This window comes from Rattus norvegicus, chromosome 1 (assembly GCF_021556685.1).
Source record: "Rattus norvegicus strain SHRSP/BbbUtx chromosome 1, alternate assembly SHRSP_T2T, whole genome shotgun sequence".
NCBI lineage: Eukaryota > Metazoa > Chordata > Mammalia > Rodentia > Muridae > Rattus > Rattus norvegicus.
Window position 1 is genome coordinate 96,393,188 of NC_141534.1, and position 11,223 is coordinate 96,404,410.

An 11,223-nucleotide genomic window follows, 5' to 3' on the forward strand; every position below is an offset into this window, starting at 1 on the left:
ATCATAGAATTTAAGCGACATTATTTTATTTCACATAGAATATAGAACTGAAAGCAATAGTTTCTCTTTTCCTTGCCTAGTATTGTTGCTGTCAAACAAACTTCTTGAATTTGCCATCGATCGACGTGTAGACCAGACCGGCCGCAAGCTCAGAGAAATCAGCCCGCTTCTGTTCCACAGGTCCAGCACACACCACCATCCCACCTTAACTTTTATTTTCTGTCTGTCCCAGCACCACAGATAGCTTCTCCCATACAGTGTTGGCTCCTAATCAGCCACCACAGAGAAGAATTCCATACACAAACACGTATCCGTTATCCTAATCTTTCAACATCTGTCCGACTCAATAATTCTCCACAAATCCGTTCCTACCACAGCACATTTAAACATCATGAATATCATACATACTGTAAACACAATCACTCACACGTGACTCCAGAAATGTTTGCCTAACCCATCACATCACGTTTTCCAGATACACTCACAGACACACCAAAAGACAAAGAGAGTTAAGTATTATTCTCAAGTCGAGAAATTTTTCCTGAAGAAAAATGCTATGTGCTTGAATGAAGTATAGAGTCAGGTGAAGACGATACGGAGGACTTGGCTGGGTGGCAGAGTGATTGCCTGGCACGCTTGATGACCTGGGTTCCATCCTGCATAAAGATCTATGGAGGGACTAGAGAAAAAGCTCAGCAATTAAGAGCACTCTGGGAACCTCCTCTGGCCTTTCCTGGTAATCAGGCATACTCATGCTATCTACACATACATAGATGCAGGCAAAAGTAAAAATAAATATATTTTCAGTTTATTTTATGTGCATGGGTGTTCTGCGCACACGCGTGAGTGCGTGCGTGCGGGTGTGCGTGTGTGTGTATCTACATATATGTGGCTTGGAGGTGAGAAGAGACTTTGGGACAGAGACTTGTCAGTCCAGCTGAACTCCACGGTATTATGGTCCCTTCTGTCTGGACTACATTTCCCAATGGCACCAGCGAGAGCTGGGCCGTCGCCCCTTTGTGTCCTCCGAGAACCCTGGCAACAGAGGAGCTTCTTTCCCGCCCCCACCCCTTCCTACCCCGAGGCTAGATTCCAATTTAAGGGCAGCGGGTGTGGCAGCCTGAGTGGAGGAGATTCCAGAGGCTTCAGGGAAGAGGCGAGATCTTTCTGCAGTTCCTTCTGCCTGTAGGGAGTGGTCAGCGTGTCTCCGAGACTCTGGTCTTTAGGTCCTCTGGGCGTCCCTGGGAGTAAGAGAGTAGTTGGTACAGTTTGAGACTGTCACCAGATGTGAACTATGCCTGGTCCCTTTCTCTTTCCCACTTGTTTACGGTCGTGGAGCCTCTTTGTGACCAAGATGTGAGACCGTTGTTAGGGATGCCAGCCTATGGCACCAGAGCGTCTGAGACTTGGAGGTATAGGAGAGGGCTAAACATCTGATACCGTGTACACCCACGGCCTTTAACTGTGGCACGTGTGCGACAGTGGCTGGCAATATGTTTGAGACTGTGAGGGTCCTGAAACTTGTCACCCAGTATCTTTTCAGGCTAAGTGGTGACAGTATGCTACGAGTTTCTGAATCACTCTTCTGATGGAGAGGATGATTAACGCTTATTTAATCTTAGTGACTTATTTATTCAAGGTGTATCTTTATCTAAACACCACGCATCTCTTTATCTGTAAGCTGTGTAAATTTGCTGCCCAAGTAATAAATTGGAAATGAACTTGGGCATGGATTATATCGTGTGCAAACAAATCGCTACGTCTCCGTCTTGCTCTGTCTACTGAAGGGAAGGTTGGGGCCGGAGGAAGAAACATAGAATGGTAAGTGATGTGGATGCTGAGAGAACGCCTAGTTTGTCGTGTTCTTTTCCCATCTCAGTTAGCCGGGATTGCCTTACTTAGGAAGAGTTGAGAGGAAAAATGGCGGCCGGACTTCTTAAAAACCGTGTACCAGGTGAGCTGGTGTATTCTCTCTCCTTTAATTGCCTTCCCACCTTTCAAAGTGAGCTGACATCAACTTCCCTACTGCTGAAATGATTTTGGGAATCCAGCATGTGGCTTCCAAAAGCCCTCTGCTGGGATTCCTAATTCACTCAGGGTAATCCAATGGTTTACATACATTCCTGGCTGTCTCGATTGACTTTATCTTAAGTTCTCTTGCTCTGTGTGAAAGTCATTCAGTCAGCTCACTACCTTAAATTTTTTTAAATACAATTTGTAAATTTTTGTCTTTATCAAAAGGTTTTTTTTTTTAAGTATATGTGTGTTTATCTGTGTGAGTGTATGCCACCTGTGTGCCACTGCCCACACAGGTCAGTTCCTCCAGTGCTGAAGTTACAGGCACTTGTGAGCCACCTGACCTGAAAACTGGAAACTGAATTTGGATTCTCTGCAAGAGCATAGCAACTATGACCCACCTCCCCAACCTCATATACATTTGTGGGGTTGTTTTAAAGATTTGTTTATTATATACAAGTACACTGTAGCTGTCTTCAGACAGACCAGAAGAGGGCATCGGATCCCATTACAGATGGTTGTGAGCCACCATGTGGTTGCTGGGATTTGAACTCAGGACCTCTGGAAGTGCAGTCAGTGCTCTTAACTGCTGAGCCATCTCTCCAGCCCCCTCTTTTCGGTTTTGAACTGTCATCTCCCATGTGCATTGTGGGTATAGTCTCCTGACTTGGCTGTCTGCTTCCATTCTCCTGGCTTTCAGCCTGCTTCATCCCCTCTCCGACAGCGTTAGGCTTCTTAAATTCTCCTGCCCTATACCATCATCATCCATGTCATCCCCAACCATGTCATCACAGTTGGTTGACTCTACGTCCGGAGAGGCTAAGCACATTATCATCATGTGTTAGGGGACAAATGGACTGTGAATTTGGGATTTAAGCCGTTTAAAATGAAATACAACACTGGCAATCAAACCCAGGGCCTTGGGCATGAGGGGCAAACGCTCTCACCACCGAGCTGCCTGCGGCCAACCCTGTGGTTATTTTCTGTTGATCATACAGACTAGTGAGAGGGTGAGGGCTAGAGGGATTGCTCTTGCAGAGATTTCCCGTTGCTATGTCAGGCGCTCACAACTGCCAGTACTCCAGCTCTAGGGGATTTCTGGGACCCCCTTCTGGCCTCCACAGGAACCTGCACTCATGTCCACACAGGCACAGTTAAAAATAAATCACGAAAAAAGAATGGAAAAGTATGTATGGCCTGTTGTTGTTGTTGTTGTTGTTGTTGTTTTGGGTTTTTGCTCCTGGAGCACAACTGAATCATAGCTTAGCTCCAGATCATTAAGAACTCTGCCCTGCCCCCTACAGGCAGAAGCAAAATTAGGAATGAAGCTTCCGTTTCTGTACACAAAGACAATTGGTTCTGTCCAGTTTAGCACAATTTCCAGAGCTGTGCCAAGTGAAAATGGGCCATTTTCATCCCCTTGATCTTCTTGAAATGTTCAACCCTTCGTGCATTCATTCATTCATTCATTCATTCATTCATTCATTCATTCATTCAGATTGTCCAGTGAGTATCTGAATGCCTCATGAGTGCCAGTACTTTTGTATCACTGGGTACTCAGTGCACTTGAACATACATACGTGCATACATACGTGCACACATACATGCATACATACAGCAAGGATAGCTAGACCAGTAGGGAATTGAGGTAGGAGTGCTATTCAGAATGATCTGAGAAATACAGAAGCCATGAGAAGGAAAATGGCTGACCTATTTGGGGCTGTGGTATCAGGGAGCGCCTTCATATTCCTAATAGGATAGAAGAATGATTGTTAAGGCTGATGCTTGAGGAGTGAAGTATCTCGTGCCTGGTGCTGAGTAGATGGGGTGAACATGGTGGGTGGGGAGGTTAGTTCCTTTCCTTTCTCTTACTTCAGGAGATGGTGACCTTCAGAGATGTGGCAATAGACTTCTCCCAAGAGGAATGGGATTGCCTGAATCCTTCTCAAAGGCATTTGTACAGTCATGTGATGTTGGAGAACTATAGAATCTTGGTGTCTCTGGGTGAGTATGCTGGCTAGTTTTATGTCAACTAGACGCAAGCTAAAGTCATCTGAGAGGAGGGAACCTCAACGAAGAATACGATTGGGCAGCAGGCAAGCCTATAGGGTATTTTCTTAATTATTGACTGATGGGGGAGGACCCAGCCCATTATGGATGGTTTTAGGTTCTATAAGAAAGCAGACTGAGGAAGCCATGGGGAGCAAGCCAGTAAGCAGCACCCGTCCATGGCCTCTGCATCAGCTCCTGCCTCCAGGTTCTCACCCTGTTTGAACTCCTGTCCTGACTTCCTTCAGGATGGATGACACTGTTGAAGCATAAGCCAAAAAAACCCCCTTTTCTCCCTGTCTTAGCCAATATCCTATTGCTGTGAAGAGACCCCAGGACCCCTGGAACACTTATAAAGGAAAGCATTTAATTGGGCCTGGCCTTACAGTTCCACAGATTCAGTCCATTGCCATCACAAGGCACACAGGCAGACATGGTGCTGGAGAAGTCGAGTGTTCTATATCTGAACCCATAGGTGGTAGGAAAGAACAGACACACTGGGCCTGGCTTGAGCTTTTGAAACCCCAAAGCCCATCCCCAGGTGATACACTTCCTCCTACAAGGCCACACTTTCTAATCCCCCTCAAGAAGTGCCACTCCCAGATGACCAAGCATTCAATATATGAGCGGGGGGGGGGGGGCATTCTTATTCAAACCACCACACTCCCCAAGTTGCTTGGGTCACGGTGCTGCCTTACAGCAACAGTAACCACAAGTAAGACAGTGAAGATGTCTTCCCCTTGCCAAGTGGGACTTTATTCATAAGGGACTTTGTGACTGTCACTGTGAATATTTTGGTAGCATAGGCATAGTTTGGGTGAGTGTTTGCCGTGATGCTAAATCATGGAGTTGGCGGTAGTGGGCCTATCGTTGGCCTTGGCCAAATGTTTCATAATCTCTGGTGTTGTGTTTCATTGGTTTTGGACAGGAGCAGTTTCTACACATTTATTTACTGTGTGTTGGCAGAGGCTTGTGGCAGTCAGAAGACAGTCCTTCAGAGTCAGATCTCTCTACCACATGTGTCCTGGTGGTCAAACTCGGCATCCTCCTTTGTCAGCAAGTGCCTATCTTGTGGCCCATCTCACCAGCCCTACCTTTTTGTTGTTTTTTGAGGTTTTTTAAAAGGTTTATTTATTTCATGTATGTGAGTACACTGTAGCTGTCTTCAGACACACCAGAAGAGGGCATAAGATCCCATTACAGATGGTTGTGAGCCACCATGTGGTTGCTGGGAATTGAACTCAGGACCTCTGATGAGAAGTCAGTGCTCTTAACCTCTGAGCCATCTCTTCAGCCCCAGTCCTGTGTGTTTTGAGACAGGATGTCTCACTGAACCTGGACCTCACTGGTTTTCTAGGCTGGCTGGGCAGTGAGTTCCAAGGGTCTGCTTGTCTCTGTCTCTCATAACTGTGATGACAGCTTTTTGCATGGGTGCCTTTCTGGCTGAGCCATTTCTTCAGCCCCAGATATTATTTTATTATTTTTTTTCCATATAATATATTTTGATCATGTTTTCCTCTCCCTCAGTTCCTACCAGACTCTTCCCTCTTCAATACCCAATCAACTTTATACTTTTTCTCTCTTTCAAAAAACAAAAAAATCAAGAAACTAAGAACAACAACAAAAGAGTCACAAAAACAAAAACCAAACCAAACAGCCAAAAGATCAATAAGATGGGCTGGAGAGATGGCTTAGCAGTTAAGAGCAAGGACTGCTCTCCCAGAGGTCCTGAGTTCAAATCCCAGCAACCACATGGTGGCTCACAACCATCTGTCATGGGATCCGATGTCCTCTTCTGGTGTGTCTGAAGACTGTTACAGCATACTCACATACATAAAATAAATAAATAATACTTTAAAAAAAAAACTCAATAAGACCAAAAAAAAAAACCAAAATGAAACAAAACTACATTTTGTAGTATAAATTGCATTATTTCATGTTTTTCATGCTGGTCAACTACCCGTGGGTGTGGGGCCTGCCCTGCTGTGTCGTTGATACCAGATGCAAGATGTGGGCTGCCCTCAGTGTAACTATGTCATTTCTTTTCACATTTACAGGCCTTTGCTTTTCTTTTCTTTTTTTTTTTTTATTAACTTGAGTATTTCTTATATACATTTCGAGTGTTATTCCCTTTCCCGGTTTCCGGGCAAACATCCCCCTCCCGGCCTTTGCTTTTCTAAGCCAAGTGTAATATTCCTGTTGGAACAAGAGAAAGAGCCATGGAGAGTGCGGACAGAGCTGACGGGCAGTTTGTCCACGGGTGAGTGCAGAGGAAATGGACAGGCAGCCACCTCTGATGTGACTGCTCAACCTGACTCAAGACAATGTCTCTCTGTTCTTTTGTGTGGCGTGTTCCCAAATGCGTGGGCCTGAAAGAAACTGGGCCTTCGAGGTCACAATCCCCACGATCACCTAACTCCTCTGTCGCCATGCTCTGCCTGTTGGTCCCATAACTCACTTCACCATTGTCTGACTCCTGCTCTTTCTCAGGTCCGCAGTTCCCTTCCAGTTTGTAAATACTCTTTCCCTGATTTGATGAACTCCAGGCCCACACCGAGAGTCAACAGAATCCAGGCTCAAATCCTGACTCATGTAGTGAAATCCTAGAAAAGTTGCCTAATCTCCATTTTGTCATACCTAGAATAATTCTCCTGAAGTACCTTGAACCTTGTATGCTGTGAACTCAGCGCTGTTCGCTCCGGTTAGTGTTGGCGGTGTATCCACAAATGCCTGGTCTTTCTGTCAGTCAGTCCATCCTCTTCTGCTCCTCCAATCAATACCAGCGTTACTAACTAGCACCTCTTACACCACTCCTTCCTGTCTCCTCACCCCAAGGTACCATACATGTGTTACATGTGTGTACAGAAAACCACACTGTTGGTAGGCTAGCAGCAGAGACAGCTACAGACAGCATGTATGAAGCGAAAGTGTGCCGTGCTGGAAACCCAGAAACAGACAGAATTCTGGGTAGTGTGAAGATGGACGGTTTTTAAGGAAAGCAAAGGTGAGCAGCTAACGAACAACGAACAACGGAGGAACAAAGGAGTAAAGCTTCCGGTGTGGTGACCTCGGAAACCCTGAGGAGGAACAAAGGACTGCTTTGTTGTTGTAAATACCTTTCTCAACCCCATATCCCAAACTGCCTTAGCCAGGGTTAGGTTCACATTCAGTTTTCTGAGAGGAAATTTTCATGGGCAACTGTTGTAGTAAACGATGCTGAATTAAACTTAGTGTGCTGCTATTAAACAGATCACTCACGTAAACAACCGTTGTCACATATATGGAGTTTGGAAGAAATTATTTTATTTTTGAACTTTGTGTGTGTGTGTGTGTGTGTGTGTGTGTGTGTGTGTGTGTGTGTGTGTCTTAGTCACTTTTCTATTGCTGTGAAGAGACACCATGACAACTTATAGAGGGAAGAAACAGTTTATTGAGGCTTACAGTTTCAAAGGGGAAGTCCATCACCATTTTGACAGGGATAAAGGCAGCAGACAGACAGGCATCGATGCTGGAGCAATATCTAAAAACTTACATCTGATCCACAAAAGGGCACAGAAAGAGAGAGGAGAGAGAAAGAGAGAGAGAGAGAGAGAGAGAGAGAGAGAAAACTAACTGGGGATAGTAGTATGGGTTTTTGAAACATTAAAGTTCACCCCTAGTGATATACCTCTTCAAACAAGACCACACCTCCTAATCCTTCCCAAACAGTTCCACAAACTAGGAACCAAGCATTCAAATAAATGAGCCTGTGGGAGGGGTTGGGGATTTAGCTCAGTGGTAGAGCGCTTGCTTAGGAAGCGCAAGGCCCTGGGTTCGGTCCCCAGCTCCAAAAAAAAAGAACCAAAAAAAAAAAAATGAGCCTGTGGGAGCCTTCTCATCCAAACCACCACAATGGAGTGTGTGTGTGTGTGTGTGTGTGTGTGTGTGTGTGTGTGTGTGTTACATGTGTTCAAGTGCTGGAGGAGGCCAGAGATACTGCATCCCCCGGAAGTGGACCAGTAGTAATCCTGGATACTTGGAACCAGTCTTGGATTCTCTGAAAGAACCGTAAATTCTCTTAATCACTTGAGCCATCTCTCCATTCAGTATATGAAGTTTAAATCTCTTGATCATTCTGTAGAAATACAATTTATAACAAAACAAAATGTAAAATAAATAAATAAATCACCAGTGCTGTGTTAGGACCTTGAGGACCTCTGTGTTCAGATACATGACTGCCCGTCCATTCCCTTTTCTACAGCATTAGTACCTTCTGACATGCAATAGCACTTTCTTACTCGCTTTTGTCTCGTCTAAGAAAATAAGATCAATGAAGGCAGGCGGTCATTGTCTCCTGATACTAAAAGCATCCACAAGAACATCCGATATTAGATAGTTATTTTTCAGTGAATGTTCTTGAATGAAGCGGTTATGGGAATACAGACTATTCAGTTATACTCACAGCCAAGTCCGGTCATAGCCACAGTTCCTCTCGCCGGTGACACCCCTTACTGGTTTCCATAAAGTTCTAATCACTCCTCACGTGACCTCATGACCGACATTCAGTTTGTTATACTCTTCAGGGCTTTGAAAGTCAATGTTCCATTGGGTTTTGTTTGGTACTAAGTTCGCAGACAGACTGTCATGTCCATGTTCTCTGGATACATAATGAAGAAGACACTTTTTATTATTACTTTTAGGCTGGGAGCCTGTGTATGAGACTGAAGAGTTAATCCCAAAGCAGGAACTCTATGAAGAAGAGTCATCCAGAAAGATAATAGAAGAACTTAGAAGTCTTGGCCTGGAGTATCCCAGTTTGGTGGGAGAATGGAGCCAGGGTCATCATTTCAAGAGGCAATACGGGAATTTAAAGGTTTGTCTCGGGGCTGGAGAGATGGCTCAGCGGTTAAGAGCACCGACTGCTCTTCCAGAGGTCATGAGTTCAATTCCCAGCAACCACATGGTGGCTCACAACCATCCGTAATGGGATCTGATGCCCTCTTCTGGTGTATCTGAAGACAGCTACAGTGTACTTGTATATGATAAATAAATAAATCTTTTAAAAAAAATAAAAAAAAATAAAGGTTTGTCTCGAGGAAGAGACCATTGCTGTTGAAGCGTTCATTAATAAGAGATCTTGGGGAAGTTTCCACCAGAACACATTGCTTCATACACGACCGACAAGCCCAGCAGAGAACACGGCACATGAAGAAGGCACATTCCAGAAAAGCTTGAAAAACGGCTCGAAGTTTCTCAAGCCCAAGAGCATCTGCACAGAGAAGAAACAGCTTAAATGCAACGGTTGTGAGAAGGTTTTTAGCCAGAGCTCATCCCTTGCTCTCCATCAGAGAATCCACACTGGAGAGAAGCCCTATCGTGTATAGAGTGTGGGAAAGCCTTCAGCCAGAGATCCAACCTTGTCCAGCACCACAGGATTCACACGGGAGAGAAACCCTACGAGTGTCAGGATGTGGGAAGGCCTTCAGCCAGAACGCACATCTAGTTCAGCACCTGCGAGTTCACACTGGAGAAAAGCCTTATGGGTGTAAGGTGTGCAGGAAGGCCTTCAGCCAGTTCGCCTACCTGGCTCAGCATCAGAGAGTTCACACTGGGGAGAAGCCCTAGAGTGTGTGGAGTATGGGAAGGCCTTTAGCAATAGGTCATCCATTACTCAACACCAGAAGGTTCAAAGCAGAGAGAGACCTTATGAGTGCAGGGTCTGTGGGAAAGCATTTAGCCTTCGTGCATACCTTACTGTGCATCAGAGAATCCATACAGGGGAGAGATCCTATGAATGTAAGGAATGCGGGAAGACCTTCAGCCAAAATTCCCACCTTGCTCAACATCAGAGAACTCATACTGGAAAGAAACCGTATAAGTGCCAGGAATGTAGGAAGGCCTTCAGCCAGATTGCCTACCTCACTCAGCACCAGAGGGTTCACGCCGGGGAGAAGCCCTATGAATGCAATGTTTGTGGGAAGGCCTTCAGTTACTGTGGATCCCTTGTCCAACATCAGAGAATTCACACAGGAGAGAGACCCTACGAATGTAAAGAATGCAAGAAAACCTTCAGGCAACATGCACATCTCGCTCATCACCAGAGAATTCACATCGGGGAACTCTTACCACCCAATCCAGGCAATCACCAAGTCCTGTAAACCCATCTCCTAGATATTTCTAGAATTTATGTTCCTTTCTCCATCTTTAATGTTGATTATTACTGTACAGTTTTCATGGCTTTTCTAGTGTCCATTATTACTGTCTTCAAATCTATTTCCTATAATAGGCACAACATTATTTTACTTTGAAGTGGGATCTTGTGTAGTATAAGCTGGGCTCAGACTCACATTTACAAAATAGAAAACCCAGTATTGGGCCATAGAAATGAAAATACCAAAATCCCACCAGCACTTAGCTCTCTGCTGGTAGAGAATTAACAGTTGAAAATACAGACGGAGATGGAGAGATAGCTCAGCAGTTAAGAGCACCGACTGCTCTTCCAGAGGTCCTGAGTTCAATTCCCAGCAACCACATGGTGGCTCACAACCATCTGTAATGAGGTCTGATGCCCTCTTCTGGTGTGTCTGAGGACAGCTACAGTGTACTTATATATAATAAATATCTTTAAAAAAAATACAGAGAGACACACCTTTATACAGTTGGAGGAAGGTCACCCCAACAGATGGAAGGGGGGGCATTTAAAAATAAGCAAACATGGGGTTGGGGATTTAGCTCAGTGGTAGAGCGCTTGCCTAGGAAGCGCAAGGCCCTGGGTTCGGTCCCCAGCTCCGAAAAAAAGAACCAAAAAAAAAAAAAAAAAAAAACCAAAAAAAGCAAACATAGCCAGTGCTTCTCCGTCTATCTAAACTGTTCATAATAAAGAAAAAACGGTATCTCTGTGGTGTTTGCTTCCTTGCTCCAGCTGTGTCGTTGCTCTCCTCATACCATGTCCTTCAGAAAAGAGGCTCACACCAGCCTCCAGGGGCTACCACTGTTGACAGCTGCCTCCAGGGGCTACACTGTTGACAGCTGTAAATAAGCCAAGCCCGAGTAACAGCCGCCCCTACATCTCACCCCTCGCTGCCCGCTCCCACCAGATCCCCACAAAAAAGACGACTCTCTCGTATTTGAGTGTTCCGAGAGTCTATATTCAAGGTTGGCTCAGCTCTGTAATCCCTG

General features: G+C 45.1%; 1 pseudogene across 1 annotated transcript; it reads left to right on the forward strand.

Moving 5' to 3' along the window:
• The first annotated feature begins 1,124 nt into the window (after positions 1-1,124).
• LOC103691076 (uncharacterized) lies at positions 1,125-10,302 on the forward strand (annotated as a pseudogene). The gene is made up of 5 exons (XR_015650502.1): positions 1,125-1,821; positions 3,894-4,018; positions 6,228-6,325; positions 8,745-8,917; positions 9,129-10,302. The product of XR_015650502.1 is annotated as an uncharacterized LOC103691076 (transcript).
• The last annotated feature ends 921 nt before the right edge of the window (positions 10,303-11,223 follow it).